At 40.9% G+C, this 17,446-nt stretch overlaps 1 protein-coding gene across 4 annotated transcripts in view; it reads left to right on the plus strand.

The window, feature by feature from the left end:
* Window positions 1-17,446, plus strand: part of pkp4 (plakophilin 4) — a 191,169-nt gene that overhangs the window by 4,764 nt on the left and 168,959 nt on the right. Inside the window, exon 2 of one of the 4 annotated variants that reach the window (XM_048534752.2) lies at window positions 13,309-13,461. The exons of the other annotated variants lie outside the window; for them this stretch is intronic. The gene's annotated coding sequence lies outside the window, so the exon portion shown is untranslated. The remainder of the gene's footprint in view (window positions 1-13,308; window positions 13,462-17,446) is intronic. 4 annotated transcript variants of the gene reach the window in all.

Here is a 17,446-nt window from a genome sequence, read left to right on the forward strand (position 1 = left end):
GCCACAGCTTAAAGGTCTAACCATGTTTTTTTTAAAAAATCTTGTGGTTGGTCTGGGCATTTGTCAAATACTGATCAGAAAATTCTTGTGTAAGTTCTACACCTGTGCCACCCTTTTCTGTCTCCACTTTCTGCCTTCATTCTTGAGCAGAGGAAATTCAAATCTAGTCCTATGTGACAGACCTCTTAAGTTGTCTGTAAAGATCTAACAATCCTGGCTTCAACTTCCTCTTGTCCAACAGCAATTTAATTTTGGCATCAAGTTAAAGGTATCTCCAGATGTGCAACAGTGTTATCAGCAAACAGGCTACGCATCCATGCACATTGAGAGGACTGTTGTGATGCAGTGGTAGTGCCCCTACGTCTGAGCCTGTAGGCCTGGGTTCAAGTTCCATTTGCTGTAGAAGTGTGAAATATCATCATCTCTGAACAGGTTGATTTGTAAATATAATCCAAGCACAATGATGATTTCAGAAGACAAGGCAGGAAGTTTGGTAATTAATTTGTAAATTTTCAGAGCAAACTAACAGTGATTTGATACCCAATATCAATACTAAAACTCTGAAAAATTGAGTTTTTTTAAAAAAAACTTAATCATAATAGAGAATTTTAAATTCTGCAATTGAAGTTAGCTTTTCAGAGCCTATAAGTGTTTGGCAGCAATTGATGTTTTTAAACTAAAATTTTTCAGTGTAGAATCATAAAATTGTTTGGTTCATTGTCTGCACCAGCCCTTGAAACAAGCATAATTAGCCAGAGTCAAGCTTTTGTGTTTTCCTTCTATTCTCTTTATAGACCCTTTCTATCCAAATAATCACCCAGTGCTTTCTTGAATGCCTCAATCGTTGAATCTACCTAAACTAGATTTCCAGGCAGTGTATACTGTACCCTTTCTGCTTGCTGAATGAAAGCCTTTTTTTTTGTTTTTGCACATCACTTTAAATCTCCACCATCTCAAATTGCGTTCTTTCTTTAGGAGTGGGAATATCTTCTGTGTGTCAGTGCTTTCCAACGGTCTCATGATTCTTAAAGCCTCTATCAAATCTCCTCTTGGTTGTTTTTTCTCTGAGGAGAACTGTTCCAGCTTTTTAATCTGCATTATTGAATTTTTTCATTCCTGGAACCATTCTTTCTTCTACATTCCCTCTATTGCAGTCAGATCTTTGCTATAATGTAGCGCAAGACTCCAGCTGAGGTTTAACGAGTGTGTAGTACGCACATTCAATATCACCACCTTTCTCTTGTACTCTATGCTTCTATTAATAAAGCTGAGGGCACTGTATGCTTTTTCTTAATTTACTGCTCTCTCAACCTGTCTTATCACCCTCCATGATCTGAGCTCATATACACCCTGCTCACTCTACTCCTGCATCCCCTGTATCTCCTGTTTGAAATTGTTTATCCATGTTCTTCCTATCAAAGTACATCACCTCACTCCTCTGTGTTGTGTTGTCTAGCTGGGAGGTGGGTAAGAGGATTTTGTGGGAACTTTTCTAACATATCCTTTGGAAGAAAACCATTTCACTGACAGGAACTCAACTCTCTTTTTATTTTCAAAAATATTTATATTGCAAAAGGTTTTTATCTTGAACACTGGGACAAAAGTGAGATTGACACATCTGAAATTTTGCAAATAACTGGTACCCTTTTTCTCAGGTACAATAAATTTCAAACAAGTGCAAAAATTTGTGACATTCTTTTGTCCTGATGTGTAAGATTATAAACTTCAGGTACGTGTCCCTCTTCAGCAATATTCAAGTTTTGTGCCACCAAATGACTGAACAACTTCTGCTTTTATCTGTGGCATATGAAAGTACATATTTCAGTGGGGCACTAGTTAAAACAGTGACATTTTTGTCTGCATCTTTGCAGCAAAATCCAGGGCATACCTGAGTCTATTTTCATATACTGCTTTAGATATGATTTCCAACTCTCAGTCTTCACTATTTTTCCTTATACCCATTTCCTCAGTACAAGTAATAATGTTTAGATGAGTGAATTGAGATTATTTATCACATAATCTTTTGTTCTGAGCACATGTACATAGTCATTTACAACTAAAAATTAATCAATTTTCAATTGGGCAATTACATATTGCATCTTTACCGGTAACCTCTGATTTGTTGTGAGGAATGTGACTACAGGTATTAGCTTGTTGATAATGTATTAAAATGCTCGAGTTGCTGCATGTTCCTCTTCTTGGGATTGAGGCTAGAAGTGAAAGTGAAGAATGCAGATAAAAATTTAATAGTTTCAGAAGCTGTTTGCACATAGCTTGTGAGCACTGTTTGGTTTATACAACCGCCTCCTGCAAGTACTTGCCCCACATGCCTCATGAGGAAAGATTACCAGCTGTTTCACCTGCAAAATTTTGAGGCATTATTTAAATAACTGTCTTTGGTAGCAGTTTATACTTATCAAAAAATGAAGTTTTGTGATCGCCTATAATCTATAACACATTTTAAATCTTTTTAAGAAGACTGTTAGTGTTCACAACCACAAGATGTCCAAAAATGCTTCACTACAGCAAAACCTATAATCCAGAGTCTTTAACGTGGTAAAAGGTCTTGAGGCATTTCATAGGAGCATTATGAAGTCAAATTGGGCACCCAGACGTGAGATATTAGGACAGATGTCTCAAGATTTTGGTTTAATTTATTCATGGGAAGTGGATATTTGTTGCCCCATTCACGGTGGTGGTGGTGGCAGCAGCAGGCTCTGTTGAACAAAGACTTAAGTTTGAGGAGCACCTTTTTAGAAAAGAAGAGAACTTTTGAGATGGTGAGATTTAGGAAGGGAATTCCAGAGTTTGGGACAAATAAAAAGCCCAGGCTTTCATTCTAGAGCAACTTAACACCAGTGAGAACTCCAAACCTGGCTCTAAGATGAAATCATGGAACATTCAAGGGTTGGAAGAGGTTACGGAAATGGTAGTAGTGAGATGATGGAATAACATAAAAGCAAGGATGAAAATCTTAAAGGTTGATGTGCTGGGCCAGCACCCTAACTCTGTTGTGGCCAGTGTAGGCTGCCAGCGTGAGGGTGATCAGTTAATGAGTGGACTGCACAACTTTGGAGAAGTACTCTCTGCCTGCAGTAAACTATGCTTAAAGTAGCAGCCAGTTAGCAGATAGCAAGATCCTGGCAACTGTAATGTGCTTCCATTATTTGCATTTAGGTCTTGGCCTAAAGATAAATAGCAACCAAGACACAAGAGAACATCAGCCTTTCATTGAGCTCCTGACTCTCAGGATAGTGTCACTGACCAAGCAAGTTAAATTTTCCAGTCTGGTTTACATTTGTGGCGAGGGATGAGCGTGGGACCTTTGTGCCCAAGTAGCTGCTTAGTAGGTGAAATAGTTGTCACCTTGTTAAAAGGCATAGCTTTCTACTCCAAATGGGTTGAGAACTAATTAGCAGATGCATCAGCGGATTTGGTAAGCTAGTTAAGCAAGTGGAAAAAGGATTGGGGATTGGGTGGTACAGTAGTTAGCAAGACCGTACAGTCCAATGTGTTTTTGACAATGAAATTGCAATGGCAGACTTGAAAAGGAAACACTTGTACTGCAACCCTTTTTATAACCAGCACCTACGGGACCAGGAGTGTGCTGGTTGATCAAATCGGCCAGATAATCAAGGGGTACGTATTATTGTAGTAAACTGACTAAGTGAAGTTTCAGGACACTAACAACCCTCAAAATATATGTAAAAATATCAGTGTGCTCCTCAAACTCATTGTAAAAATACCAGGTAAGAAATAGAAACACAATGCAAGGGGTATATGTATGACTGTTATACTTTATAAACAGCATTAAATACTTGGACATGAAGATAAATCACAGTATTTTGAGAATTGGTGCTGGTTAAAACAAAATTTGCTGCACTTTAGCAGAATGTGCATGTTTGCTATTTTTCTTAAGTGAAAAAAGTCTTCAGTCTTTTCCATATTATTAACAATTTGACAACTGTTCTACTGTGCTATTAGTGTTTAATAAAGTTTGCAGTTAGTTGGAGTTCCAGCCTCTCTGTTGATCTAGTGTACCAGATCAAAGCTTCGCTTACTAGTTTTGCTGTAGATAATGTAAATGCAATAACTTTTGTAGATTTGAGTTTTACAAAGGTAAGTATCACTTTTTAAAAAAAAACACGTAGATAATGGTCACATTTATTTGCTTGTTTTGATTTTGTTTCCTGGGAAAATTTGATTATATTCCAAATTTCAGTCCAAATGCATGAGTTACACCTGGGCGAATTAGAACCTGATAACCTAGGGGACATATTTGCAAGTGTGGTCAGAACATTTAAATTTAAAATGCCAGGGAGATGGATGACAAGACTAAAACAAAAAGACAAAAGGCAATAAGAAAGGTAATTGGGAAAGAATTCAAGCACTGGAATCAAGCAAGGCCATAGCGAGTGAGGTTAAGAATGCTTAAAAAGACTAGCCTTATGGTCTTGTGCCTCAATGTGCAGAGCATCTGCAATATTTTGGATGAATTTGTCACGTAAATAGTTTTACACAGGCATGACATAATAGAGATTGCAGAGATGATACAGTGTTGTGACCAGCAATGGGAACTGAATGTCCATGAATTTTCAGTTTTTAGGCTGGGGAAAAATGAAAAGGTGTATCACTGCTGATCAAAAAAGAAAATTAACTTGATTGAGGAACGATATTGGCCTTGGCAAAATTGTTATCCCATACAGAAACTAAGTGTGGAGCTAGATGAACACAGCAGGCCAAGCAGCATCTTAGGAGCACAAAAGCTGACGTTTTGGGCCTCGACCCTTCATCAGAAAAGGGGGAGGGGGAAGAGGGTTCTGAAATAAATAGGGAGAGGGGTGGAGGCGGATCGAAGATGGATAGAGATGATAGGTGGAGAGGAGACAGACAGGTTCAAGACGTGGGGATGGAGCCAGTAGAGGTGAGTGTAGGTAGGGAGGGCATAGGTCAGTCCGGGGAGTACAGGCAGGTCTTGGGGGGGGGTGCGATGAGGTTAGTAGGTAGGAAATGAAGTTGCAGCTTGAGGTGAGAGAAAGAACAGGTTAGGGAGGCGGGGACGAGCTGGGCTGGTTTTGGGATCCAGTAGGGCAAGGGGAGATTTTGAGGCTTGTGAAATCTACATTGATATTATTGGGCCGCAGGGTTCCCAAGTGGAATGAGTTGCTGTTCCTGCAACATTCGCGTGTCCTCGTGGCATTGCAGGAGGCCCAGCATGGCCAGGTCATCTGAGGAATGGGAGGGGGAGTTAAAATGGTTCGCGACTGGGAGGTGCAGTTGTTTATTGCGAACCGAGCGTAAGTGTTCTGCGAAGCAGTTCCCCAAGCCTCTGCTTGGTTACCACGATGTAGAGGAGTCCACAACAGGTACAATGGATGCAGTATACCACATTAGCAAATGTGCAGGTGAACGTCTGCTTGATGTGGAACGTCATCTTGGGGCCTGGGGTGGGGGTGATGGAGATGGTGTGGGGGCAGGTGTAGCACTTCCTGTGGTTGCAGGGAAAAGTGCTGGGTGTGGTGGGGCTGGAGGAGTGTGTGGAGTGGACAAGGGAGTCACAGAGAGTGGTCCCTCCGGAATGCAGACAAGGGAGGGGATGGTGGGGTCAGATTGTAGATGGCAGAAATGTCAGAGGATGATGCATTGTATCTGGAGGTTGGTGGGTGGTATGTGAGGATGAGGGGAATTCTCTTTTGGTGCTTATTGCGGGGACTGGGTGTGAGGGATGAGTTGCGGGAGACCTGGTCAGGGCATTCTCCTCTCCTGCAGGGAGGATGTTGTGGTCCTTGAAGAACAAGGACACCTGGAATGTATGGGAGTGGAATGCCTCACCCAGGGAGCAGATGTGTGGAGGCAAAGGAATTGGGAATAGGGGATGGAATTTTTGCAGGAAGGTGGGTGGTGGAGTAGGTGTATTCAAGGTAGCTGTGGGAGTTGATGGGCTTGAAATGGATATCCGTTACTAGGTGGTTGCCTGAGATGGAGACAGAAGTCCAGGAAGGTGAGGGATGTGTTGGAGATGGTCCAAGTAAACTTGAGGTTGGGGTGGAAGATGTTGAAGCAGCTGTATGGGTTGACCTTAGAAACACCAAGGGACAGAAAAATTCAGGGGCTGCATAGACACCCAAACTGTACTAGTAATATTGAGTCATTAAAAAGAAAGTTAATGATGCAAGGAACAAAAGTGGAGCTGTAATTGTGACTTCAGTCTGCATATAGATTGGATGGATCAAATCTGTAGAATACCATAGAGTAAGATCTCTTAGATTTTACTCTAGTTTTGTGGATCAATATGTTGAGGAACTGACTGGAGACAAGGCCATCTTTGACTGGGTATAGTGTAACAAGGAAGGATTTGACTGTCATGTTTTGTGTGGGCCCATTGGGAAATGTGACTGCAATAGGATAGATTTTTTTCATTGAGAGAGACTGATGTAGGATCCTGAATTGTAAATAAAGGAAATTATGGTACAGCAAACATTTTATTGACCAAGAGTGTACTAGTTGATCACTTTATTCCAGTTGATCAAGAGGCCCACATATTCAAAATGTGCAGAATATTGACTATTATTGCTCTCTTCTTTAGTCTGAGTAGTCAGTTGAGGATGAGAGTGAGAAGGCTCTCTGCTGCTAAGTTTTTGTTTAAAGAAAAGTTGTATTATTTATTACTTCAGTGAGTTACACTGTAAATTGCCTTTTGAGTTTAGGTGTGTTCAGGTTTTTTTTGAGGGATGTTTTTAAAGCTTTGCTTGATTTGGTGTTTACTGTGGTTGCACATACCACTTTTAACTATTTGATAAACTGGAACACTCCCTGATTCTATAGGTGCTGGTTAGTGAAAGGTTTGCTGTACTGGGGGGGACATAGATTTATGGTGAGATAGGAAAAGTTTTTTTAAAAGGAGATGTGCCAGGCTTTTCTTAAAATAAACAAGGGTGGTAGATGCCTGGAATGTGCTGTCAGGTGAGGTGCTCGAAGCCGATACGATAGCAATGTTTACGAGGTCTTTCCACAAGCACATGAATAGGCGAGGAACAAAGGAATATGGGCCATATGCAGCAAACTAGATTAGTTTAGAATGGCATCATGGCATTACAATGGTGGGCTGAAGGGCTTGCTCATAAGAATTGGGAGTGGGAGTAGGCAGTTCAGCTGTTTGTGTGCTGCACTGTTCTAAATAGTGAAATTTAGGTTGATTTTTGTAGGATCCATGTCAAGCTGATGAGCCCTTCTACGTTCTACAAAACTACTTATATGCCACAAACAGCAAGGGGCCCAACACTGAGCCCAAGGGAATCCCACTGAATGCTGGCTTCCAATCTCACAGTCCTTGATCAGCACCTTCTGCTTCCTGCCACTAAGCCAATTCTGGATCGAATTAGTTACATACCATGGGCTCTTTATTTCACTATCAGTTTTGTTTGGATCTTATTAAAAGCACTGCTGAAGCTCAGAGACTGTCAAAAGTACACCTGGTCACCACCTCAAAATATTGCCAGTGCCGCTGATAACTTGTCTGGAATCATTTTACAAACCCTCCTTTCCCCCTCAACCTGTAACGCTATGACTACCCTAAATACTATTGGACAAGATGAAATCCCCCACTGTTGCTACCCTATTATTTATGCACGTGCCTTAAATTTACCTACAAATCTGCTGTTCTGAGAGTGTTATGGGGCCTTTTATCCGATCCTAGCAATATGCTTGCTCCTTTTTGGCTTTTAAGTTCTGAACACACCATTTCATTTGGGGAGCCTTCTAATGTTTCACCCCTCCTTGTTTCTGTAATAATATGTTCATTGCAACATTCTGTCGTCTTGTGCCTCCTTTCCTGCCTTACATGAAGGCCCAGTATCCTGGAATATTAAGCTGCTAATCCTGTTGCCTCCACCCCCCCACCCCCTCTCCCACACCAACCATGTCTGTGACAGTAATGACATCATACTACTGTCGTCTTTGTGCTTTGAATTCATCTGCCTTGTTTGTCAAACTCCTTGCATCAAAATAAATACCATCTGACTGAACTCCTTCGGGGCAAATTGCTGCAGATGCTGGAATCTATACTGTAAACAAATACTAGAGATCAGTGGGTCAAGCAGCATCCATGGAGAGAAAGAAAGTTGACATCTGAGGAAGGGTCACTGGGCCTGAAATGTTAACATTTTTTTCACAGATGCTGCCAGACCTGCTGAACTTTTCCAGCAGCTTCTGTTTTTGTTTGCAACACTTCACGTCTGGATGACTCTTTAGAGCTCTGACAAAGCATTAGCTTGCTTTCTCAGTGGATACTGCCTGACTTGTCATCTCCAGCATTTTTTATTTTGTTTTCTTACCAAACTGCTTTTGTGCTTTAAATGGTCAATAATTTCTGTGCAGTCTTGACTCACTTGCTGGCGTTTATCTCCTCCCATTGAACATTCTCTATCTGGATCCCACCCTGTCGCAACTTAATTTCAGTACCCCCTCCCAAAAAAGTATTGGCACTCAGCTTGGTGTGGAGTCTCTGCTTTTGTCTTTAGCAAACAAGCTTCCATGAACCTTACTAGATTGGTGCTTCACTCTAAGCCTGTTGCAACTCAGCAGCTTTATCAGGATGTCTTTATCATAATTGAGCATTCAAACTTGGAGGAATGGAAGAGTGACCAAAGGCATGAATTTATAAATTGGGGCATGCAGCTCTTGTAATTGCCCGCAGCCCCTTCTGTGTGCAGTTTTTGCCTATGTTTATCCTGTTGGGTATGGTGTTATTGCTGCAGTTAATGTCAATCTTGCCATCAAGATGGATGCTGATACTTGGTGTGTCAGTGCTTAGAATTTGCAGCATAACATGATGTTTGAAAGATTTGGTGATAAGTTTTTCAGCAGACCAGGACATATCAATTACATTTATGAAGGAAGTGCCACTCTCTTCAACTGTTTCTGGAATGTTACTTCTATAAAGTTGGTAGTGAGAGCTTAAGATCTTGTCAGTAGTTTTTTCATCTTGAAGTCCTGCATCTTCTAACATTGCTTTTATCCTGTCAAAGATGAGCTGTTTGGTCATCATGTAGGCCTCCCCCACAGATGGTGTGCATGGATTGGTTTTTCAGATGTATTAGCTATATTGGAAGGGAGTTTGAGTGGAATTGATTCACCATTGTCCCAACTGACTGAATGAAGGATAAAAAAGGATGAGGTAGTAGGAACTGCAGATGCTGGAGAATCTGAGACAACAAGGTGTAGAGGTGGATGAACACAGCAGGCCAAGCAGCATCAGAGGAGCAGGCAGGCTAGCGTTTCAGGTCTTTCTGAAGAAGGGTCTAGACCTGAAATGTCAGCCTTCCTGCTCTTCTGCTTGGCCTGCTGTGTTCATCCAGCTCTACACCTTGTTATATCAGCGAATATTAACACCTTTTTTTAAAAAGTCCTGCATCACTCGGCCTGTTCAATGGAGAAATTCCTTTTGGGGGTAGATGAACAGTAATTCCTTTTTGAAGATTGTGTTAATGGGCATTCCTATCATGGAAAAAAAGGGCAGTCCTGTGTAGAATGGATCCCATACTGGAATCTGCTCGTACATCACACAATGTAGGGCAACATCAGCCATTTGTGAGTACAGGGAAGGTTCATATGTCAGGACTTCAGAATTACCTCACTATGGGATTGCATTCATAAGTTGGATATTCTTAAATCGGGTACTCCCCTGAATATGTTTTGGCTGTTTGGCACCATAATCTAGATACCTGGTGAATATGAAAGACCAATGCCCAGTTCTCTAGTTGCTCAACCATTCTTCTGCTTTGCCATCTCCATGTAATGATGGCTATTGAGATTTTTAATAAATGGTTAGGTGATTAAGGTGCTGGTTAACAAAGCTTGTAGCAGCTTATAAACATCCATGACTGTCTGCTTTATGATTAGAAGGAAGAATGATTAACTTTTGTCAGGATTCCTTAAGCTTTGATAATTAGGTCCTTAATGTGTGACCTTGTTTGTTTTTCGCTTGCTATCTAGCAGAATCCACAATCCTGTTCTGGTGTGGACTAGGTTCTGGTAGGTGTTTGTTTTGATCACTTGCAGTTCAAGTTCCTTGATGTCACATTATTTCTCACATTTTAGATGGACTTCCAGTGATTTTGATTTCAGTACCAGCCCAGTCCTCTAGCTTTGGTTGACTTATGAAAGAGACCTTTCCATTGAAAGATCAGTCGTGAAAGGCTTTTCAGATCAGAAGGCAGCTTTGGTCACCTATTTGATATTAGTGCATACATTCTTCGTTAACTTGATATGCACAGGTCCAGCATATGTACCTTAGCACGGACTAACCTCTTGTAGGTTGAAATTAATTGTTCAAGACTTTGTGATCTTTCAAATGAGTAGGAACTGAAGCAGTGTAGCTGCTGCTGCAAAAAAACTGGTAGATGCTAAATATTGAACACAAATGAAATTGCAGTAAACGCTCCCAAGTCAGATAGCATCTCTAGTAAGAGTGAAAAGATTAATCTCTTTGTGCACCCATTGTTGGAACAAACAGCTAGTTACAGAATGGCTATACACTGCACACTTTGAATTTGGTTAGATTCTGTACTATAGTCCTCAATTGAAAAATGCTGCCTTTTTGTTTCCCTTTTCTGATTGATTTCCACCCCCCCCCCCCCCCCCCCCCCCCCCCCAAAATCCAGGAAGAACCTTTCCACTTTCTCGGGTGACTGCCTAAAGTGAATGAGTGTAGTGTTCTCATTGCTAGGTGGAAACACCATTTATTTGTCACAAGGATCAAATGATTTAATGAAAGGAATTTGGCAAACATTTCAGCAGTAAGCATTGTCTTGCACACAACATTTTTGTCTTGCAATCCATAAGGAAGTTTGTATTGAACTAGTTGCCACTGTAAGGTGTCTAGTCTTGATCAAATGAGAGATTGAAGAATATATCTTGTCCAAATTTGTGTTTTGGTAATAAGTTATTGAGGAAGTTCTGCTTTCAGAATGTGAAAGCTCTTTATCCTCAGATCATCAACAGGCATGGATGATAGGCCAAATTGCTAAGCAGTGCTCTACAAATTGCATTCTGTCTGGATGCCAAGGAAGCCATACCAATGAGTTGGGCACTTGTCAATATGCAAAACTGCAAATTATACCAGATTTCAACACTGAACTAGAATGTGTTATTATGCTTTAACTAAAATTCAAGTTTAGTGCTGCTTCAGACTTTTCAAGGCCAGATTACTAATATACTTACTTTCAGATGTTCCTGAGGTTCAGTACTTAGAAGTTAGCTTTAGCTAGTTGTGTGGCTGAACTTGTGTGTTAGTAACTTGACTAGTTACTAATCCAGGCCTGAAACAGGCCATCCATCATAATTGAAGTGTTTGTGACTGACTGATGAATACAGTTTTTTTAAGAATATAGAATATTCACAATATTGTTTGAACAGGGAGTTAGTTAGCTCAGTTGATGGGCTAGCTTGCAATGTGAAGTAACATCAACAGCATGGATTCAATTCCCACACCAGCTGAGGTTACCAGGAAGGTCTCTACTTCTCAACCTCCACTGCATATCGGAGATGTGGTGACCCTCTGTTATAAATTGCTACCTATCCCATCCTGCCTCACCCCACCCCACATAAGTGGCTTCTTTCTCTAGGTTTGTGAAAGTGGCTGTACATGCAACCCCATCCTGAATGATGGGAAGCCCAGTACATTGGTGTGTAAGACAAAGTTGATGCTTCCAGTAATTCATGTTAACTTCAGAATGAAGGGGAATTTCAAGTAGGAAGTACAGTTTACATTTTGGGTCCTGTGACCCTTCTCCAGACCTGATTTTCGCTAGGAAAGAGTTGGTGTATATGCTGATGATGGCATGGCGGGGGCGGGGAGAGAGCGAGAGAGCGGTGAATGATGTAAGTTATAGACAGACATACAACATACGCTGTCTGTCTTACGTAGAGTATCCTGGGCACTGCACTTCAGGAACAACAGTATTTGAAAGGATTTAGTTAAGATTCACAAGAATGGTTCCTGCAATTTAATTTTGAACTACCTAAATAGGTTGGAGAAGCTATGGTGATTCTTCAGTGACGAGAAGGTTGAGGAAATTGGAGTTCCTCAATAAAGAGGAATCTCAACTGTGGGTGGAAAAAAAACTGTTTGCAGTGGTAGAAGGTTCAAGAACCAAATGATACTAATGCATTGGCAAAAATGTTTGTAATCAATGTGGTGGGGGGAATACTTTTGCAAGTAGTTAGACTGTTTGCCAAATCCTTTGCTATGACTATTTTGTTCGCAGAATCGTAGGGTTATTACGGTGCAAAAGGAGGTCATTCAACCCAGGGTGTCTGCACTAGCTGTCCAAGTAAACAATAAGACTTAATGCTGCTTTCCCCTGTAATCTTGCACATGTATTATTCAAATAATAGAGTGCTTTCTTGACACCTCATGAATGTTCTTTGCAGAGTTAGGTGGAGAGGCTGGCAATAAAAGCCCTTGAAGGTAATGATAAGCTGGTTTCTTTAACACCTACACCAGATGGGCAGCTGCAGTTTGGTAGGGTAAGCAAGATCCATGGTTTTGAAACACAATCGTAAAATGATATTTGGAAGGGATCTTGCAGGTGAACATGTTCTTATGCACGCATTGTCCTTCTAGTTGGTGGGGTTATTGGGTTTGGACCTGTTTTTGAAGGTGCTTTCAAGTTGCTGCCATGCATGATGTAGATGGAATTGCTCCTACTACGTGTTAGTAATGGAGCAAGTGAATGTTTATGTTGAGGGATAAGCAAGCTTCTATGCCTTGGAATAGCATGAAGCTTCTTGGGTATAAGTATGCCAATGCAGCCTGGAATCTCAACCCAGGCTAATTCCAGTATTATGTCGGATGTGTATTCTTTTGTTTAAAAAATGAACTTCAAGGTGTCCAGGTCACTGACCCTGATTTGAATTTCAATAATGGAGTAAAGCAGTCTTAACTTTGCATTGACAAATTTGCAGTATATGAATGCATACTTCCATTTCATGATGGTGCCTTCAGTTTTGAGGGACCCTTGGAAGTTTCTGCAAGAGATCACAAATGATCCTGAAAGGTGGTAGTATAAGCAGGAGCTGGAAGAAAATTGGCACCAAAGCAGCTGCTTTAGCACTAGACTAATAGAATTACTATCACCTTAAGAGTATGGACTGTCTGCAGCAGTGATGTAGATGTTTCTGTTTTTCTTCTTGGGATTGAGGGGAGAAAGTGACAGGGAAATGTCTGGGACAGTGGGATGAAGAGGTAATGAAAAGCCTGATTACACTGGAACAAGAAGCCAAAAACGTCATGATTGTTTATCAAAGGTAGAACGAAACCAGTGGTTACAAGTGAACTGGTCCAGGCTACTGGAAGCAACATCCAGGATGGCAGAATGGAATGAAGACGTGGTGATTGCTGCATGTAGTCAGAGTTTGCTAGCTAAGCCCTGATGTGAATGCTGATCAGCTGAATATCGGGTAAGTAATGAGAATGGGCTTGGGGGTAGAAGGTTTTTTAAAAAAAAATATTGCAGCAGGTAACATTAAGTCAGCCCCCTTTTTAAAACATTGTATTTACGTAAAGTGTTTTGATTTGATCTCAAGAATATTACCAAAATTGGAACTCCTCTTTGGGTAACACTTTTAATACCTTGTGCTAAAACAGATAAGGCATGATTTTCCAGCAGACAACCAGATAATTGTTTAAACTCAGTAATGATCTGACTTAATGGCCTAGATTTTCCAATAGCCAGATATTTGTTTTGGCAGTATAGATGGGGTTGTGCATGAGGGCCAATTAAATCTTTGACATATCCCAAAGATATTACTAAGGAAATTCAGTATTCCAGTGGATGATTCCCTCTGTCTGAAACCCTCTTTCTAAAAGCATCTGTTTTAATCTGAATTTGGAAAGTTCAACTGCAGTTAAGTTATGCAAGAAAAATTTAGATGATTTTAAAAAGCTAATCGAGCTGATGTAGCTGCTCCTTGGTAATGGTTTAAATGGACCTACAATTTACCGCGCACACATCATCTATGTTCCACAACCTCCCCCACCCTACACCCCAACCACACTCTCAGATGACTGTGCAAACTCCTCACAGAAATTCTCCCATGTTTGTGCAGGTTTCCTCCCACAGTCCAAAAATGTTAGCTGAGGTTGATTTTTGGCCATGCAAAATTGCCCAGTGTCTAGGGATGTAAAGGCTAGGTGGATTAGCCATGGGAAATGTACGATTATGGGATAGAGTAAGGGTGGGATACTTTTCAGAGGGTCATAGTGGACTCGATGGGCTTGATTCCACACTCTGGGGATTCTGTGATTTTAGAACTCTGCTCAGAATAAGTTTTAAGATCCAGCCTCTCCCACTTTCTAAAAGAGAATGATGTACTCAAATGATCTTAACTGAGACAAAGGTCTCCTAATCTCCTTTTCAAAGGAAGACCGCTTCGTGTACCACTATTTTATTCTTCCCAACAAGAAGCAGTGCACTGAGTATCCACCTGGCCTGCACTCCTGTTTCAATGATGTCACCTCATTTTAGAGCATAAAAGTGAAGGACAAGAGGCAAAACATAACAGAATTTAGTTAAGCAGTGAAGCACCATGACTCAATTTAATACTATTTGTTCATATTTGTTTTTCAATCTATGCAGCAAACACAGCATGGTTTTTTGTTTGTGACAGCACTGTAAATGTTACTTAGTTTTCAGTGACACTTGGGTCAAAATATCCATTGTATGAACTTATTCTTCCTGACTACTACCTGTAGCAGGCTCACTTTTTTTTTAAGCCGGGCATATTCATAGAATCCCTACAGTGTGGAAACAACAGGCCCTTTGGCCCAACAAGTCCACACTGATCCTCAGAGCATCCAAACCAGTCCCATCCCCCTATAATCCACCTAATCTGCACACGCCTGAACACCAGGCAATTTAGCATGGCCAATCCACCTAGCCTGCACGCCTTTTGGATGGTGGGACGAAACCAGGGCATCTGGAGGAAACCCTGCAGACCCAAGGAGAATGTACAAACTCCACACAGATTGTTGCCCAGGGCTGGAATTGAACATGCCCCTGGCACTGAGGCAGCAGGGTTAACCACTGAGCCTCCATGCCACCCTCAATTGTTGCAGAGATGACAAATACAAAGTATAGTGAATTGAGTGCAATGAAGCAACTGCTTCTGTGAACAGTTTTGCATGTGGTCAGTATATTCTGTCACATATATAAACATATGCAGAGCTGGAGTATGCCATTCAGTCCCCTCAGCCACCTCAGCTATTTAGTAAGATAATGGCTAATCTGACTGTAACCTCAAATCCATATCCCACTACTCTAATAACCTTTTTAACCATTCTGATTGTGTGACCCCTTATTTTTTTAAATGGTGATTCTTCATTCTGGACTCTTTCATAAGAAGAAGCATCATTTTCACAACCAGTCTGTCAGGATCCCTCCAAATTGTCTCTTGCTGTTTTAAACTTCAGTGAATTCAAGCCTAGCCTGTCCAGCCTTTCCTCATAAAATAGCCTACCCATTCTACGTATTGGTCTGGGAAACCATTTGAACTGCCTCCAAAGCATTTACGATCTTCCTTGTAAATAGTAAGACCAATACTATACACAGTATTCAAATTTGGTCTCACTAATATTCTGTATAATTGAAGAAAAATCACTTCCTTTTTTGTTTCCAACTCCTCCTCACTATAAATGATATTTTAATTAGTTTTCCTAATTGCTTGTTGACCCTATATGCCATCCTGTTGAGATTCCTGCATTAGTGGCATCCAGATCTCTCCTGCAGTCCCAAACTCATTTTTCTTATCAACAATTGGTTTTTTTATTCTCCTTGCCAAAGTATACAATTTCATATCTAATCGCCTCTTTGTCCACTCAATTAGCTGTATCTCTTTTGTACCCTTCTCATGTCCCCTTCACAACTTGCCTATCTTTTGGCAGCTGTGCTTTTATCCAAGACATTTTTAAAAAAATTTCAATAGTTGAGATCTCAGCACTGATCCTTGAACCATTTTGACTTGCCAGCCTGATAGACCTATTTGTGCCTCATTTCTTAATCATCTATCCATGTCAGTATGCCACTATCTACACCTGAGTTCTCATTTGTTGCTTATCCCAAAGTGTTCTTGTTATATCACTCTGCCATTATCTGAATCTGCCCTGCTGGTGGGTGAGAACATGCCTAGGGATAGTGATAGTGTATGAACCATGATTCTGAGAGTTTTACCTTGTCATACTATTGCCTGACTAATCTGTGGGATAGCTGTCCCAATTTTGACTAGTCCTAAAAGCAGTAAGGGAGATTCTGTTGTATCAGCAGGGCTGGGTTTGCCACTGTCATTTCTGGTCCCTCAGTCGACTGCTGTGTTCTACAGACCGGTTGGCATAGTAACCTTACGACTTGCTTCTGAGTGAAAGGTTGCCAATAGCTGGCAGTATCACTGTCTGTGAGTTACCTTTCCAGTTTATGGTATATCATCTTAGTGTGTAGGGATATTTTCACAACACTCCATACTGTCAGCTGAAGCTTTTGGTTTTCTAGGGCACCACTTCAATGTGAAGGCCACCAATACAGATCAAAAAGTTGTGGTCTTATTCATTGTGGTCAAGGTAGTTTGTTGCTACCATCCCCTCCTTATTTGGATCAAAGGGCCAACTTGCTTTATAGTGGTAGAAGAAAAGCCAAGTGAGTCTCCTTGAAGAAGCTCTTGCCTTTTAATGTACTCTGGTTATCATGCAGTTCACTAAACTTAATAGTAAATTGAGCATTGTTGCTCAGCCTATTGGGAAACTGTAGGTCTTCACCCTACAAGAATCTAAGATGTTCTCCCTTTTTTTGCCACCAAATTCTGTTGGAATCATCTGCGTGGAACTCCATGCATTCCCTAGCGTTAACCATTTTGGAACCATCATACAACACTTCTTCGCCCTGTAAAGCCCTCTTCCAGTAGTTAACATTTATACATGATGTATAATTATATTTACCACAATCCATCTCATCCTAAATCTCAGCATTCACATTCAGGAAGCCTGGTGACTTTCACAACTCTTGGAGAACTCAGTCTTTAGGTTTTGACGACTGGCAGTTGTTTGACTTGAGGACTGCTGAATCTAGTAGCTGCCCAACAACCTCGTCCAAGGATCTTGTCTCAAATTTCCTTTATAGAATATGACTGCTGTTTTGAAACTTTCTTTTGCAGCATCCTGCATTTGTGCTAAGCCGTGCTAAATATTCTAAACCTGCTGATGTTGAACATCCATGTTTAACTTCCATTCTGAATTAGTCTAAACATATTTATTTGCTCTCTATGGTTGCCCTGTTGGTGAGCCCAACATAATCACATCCTAAGCAACGCTACTTTGAGATATACTGCTGATTTTTGCCGTTCCTTCAGTGAGCTCTGCCGTTGGTATTGGTAAGTCTTCCTTAGGAAATGAATTGAA

Source organism: Stegostoma tigrinum, chromosome 7 (assembly GCF_030684315.1).
Source record: "Stegostoma tigrinum isolate sSteTig4 chromosome 7, sSteTig4.hap1, whole genome shotgun sequence".
Taxonomy (NCBI): domain Eukaryota; kingdom Metazoa; phylum Chordata; class Chondrichthyes; order Orectolobiformes; family Stegostomatidae; genus Stegostoma; species Stegostoma tigrinum.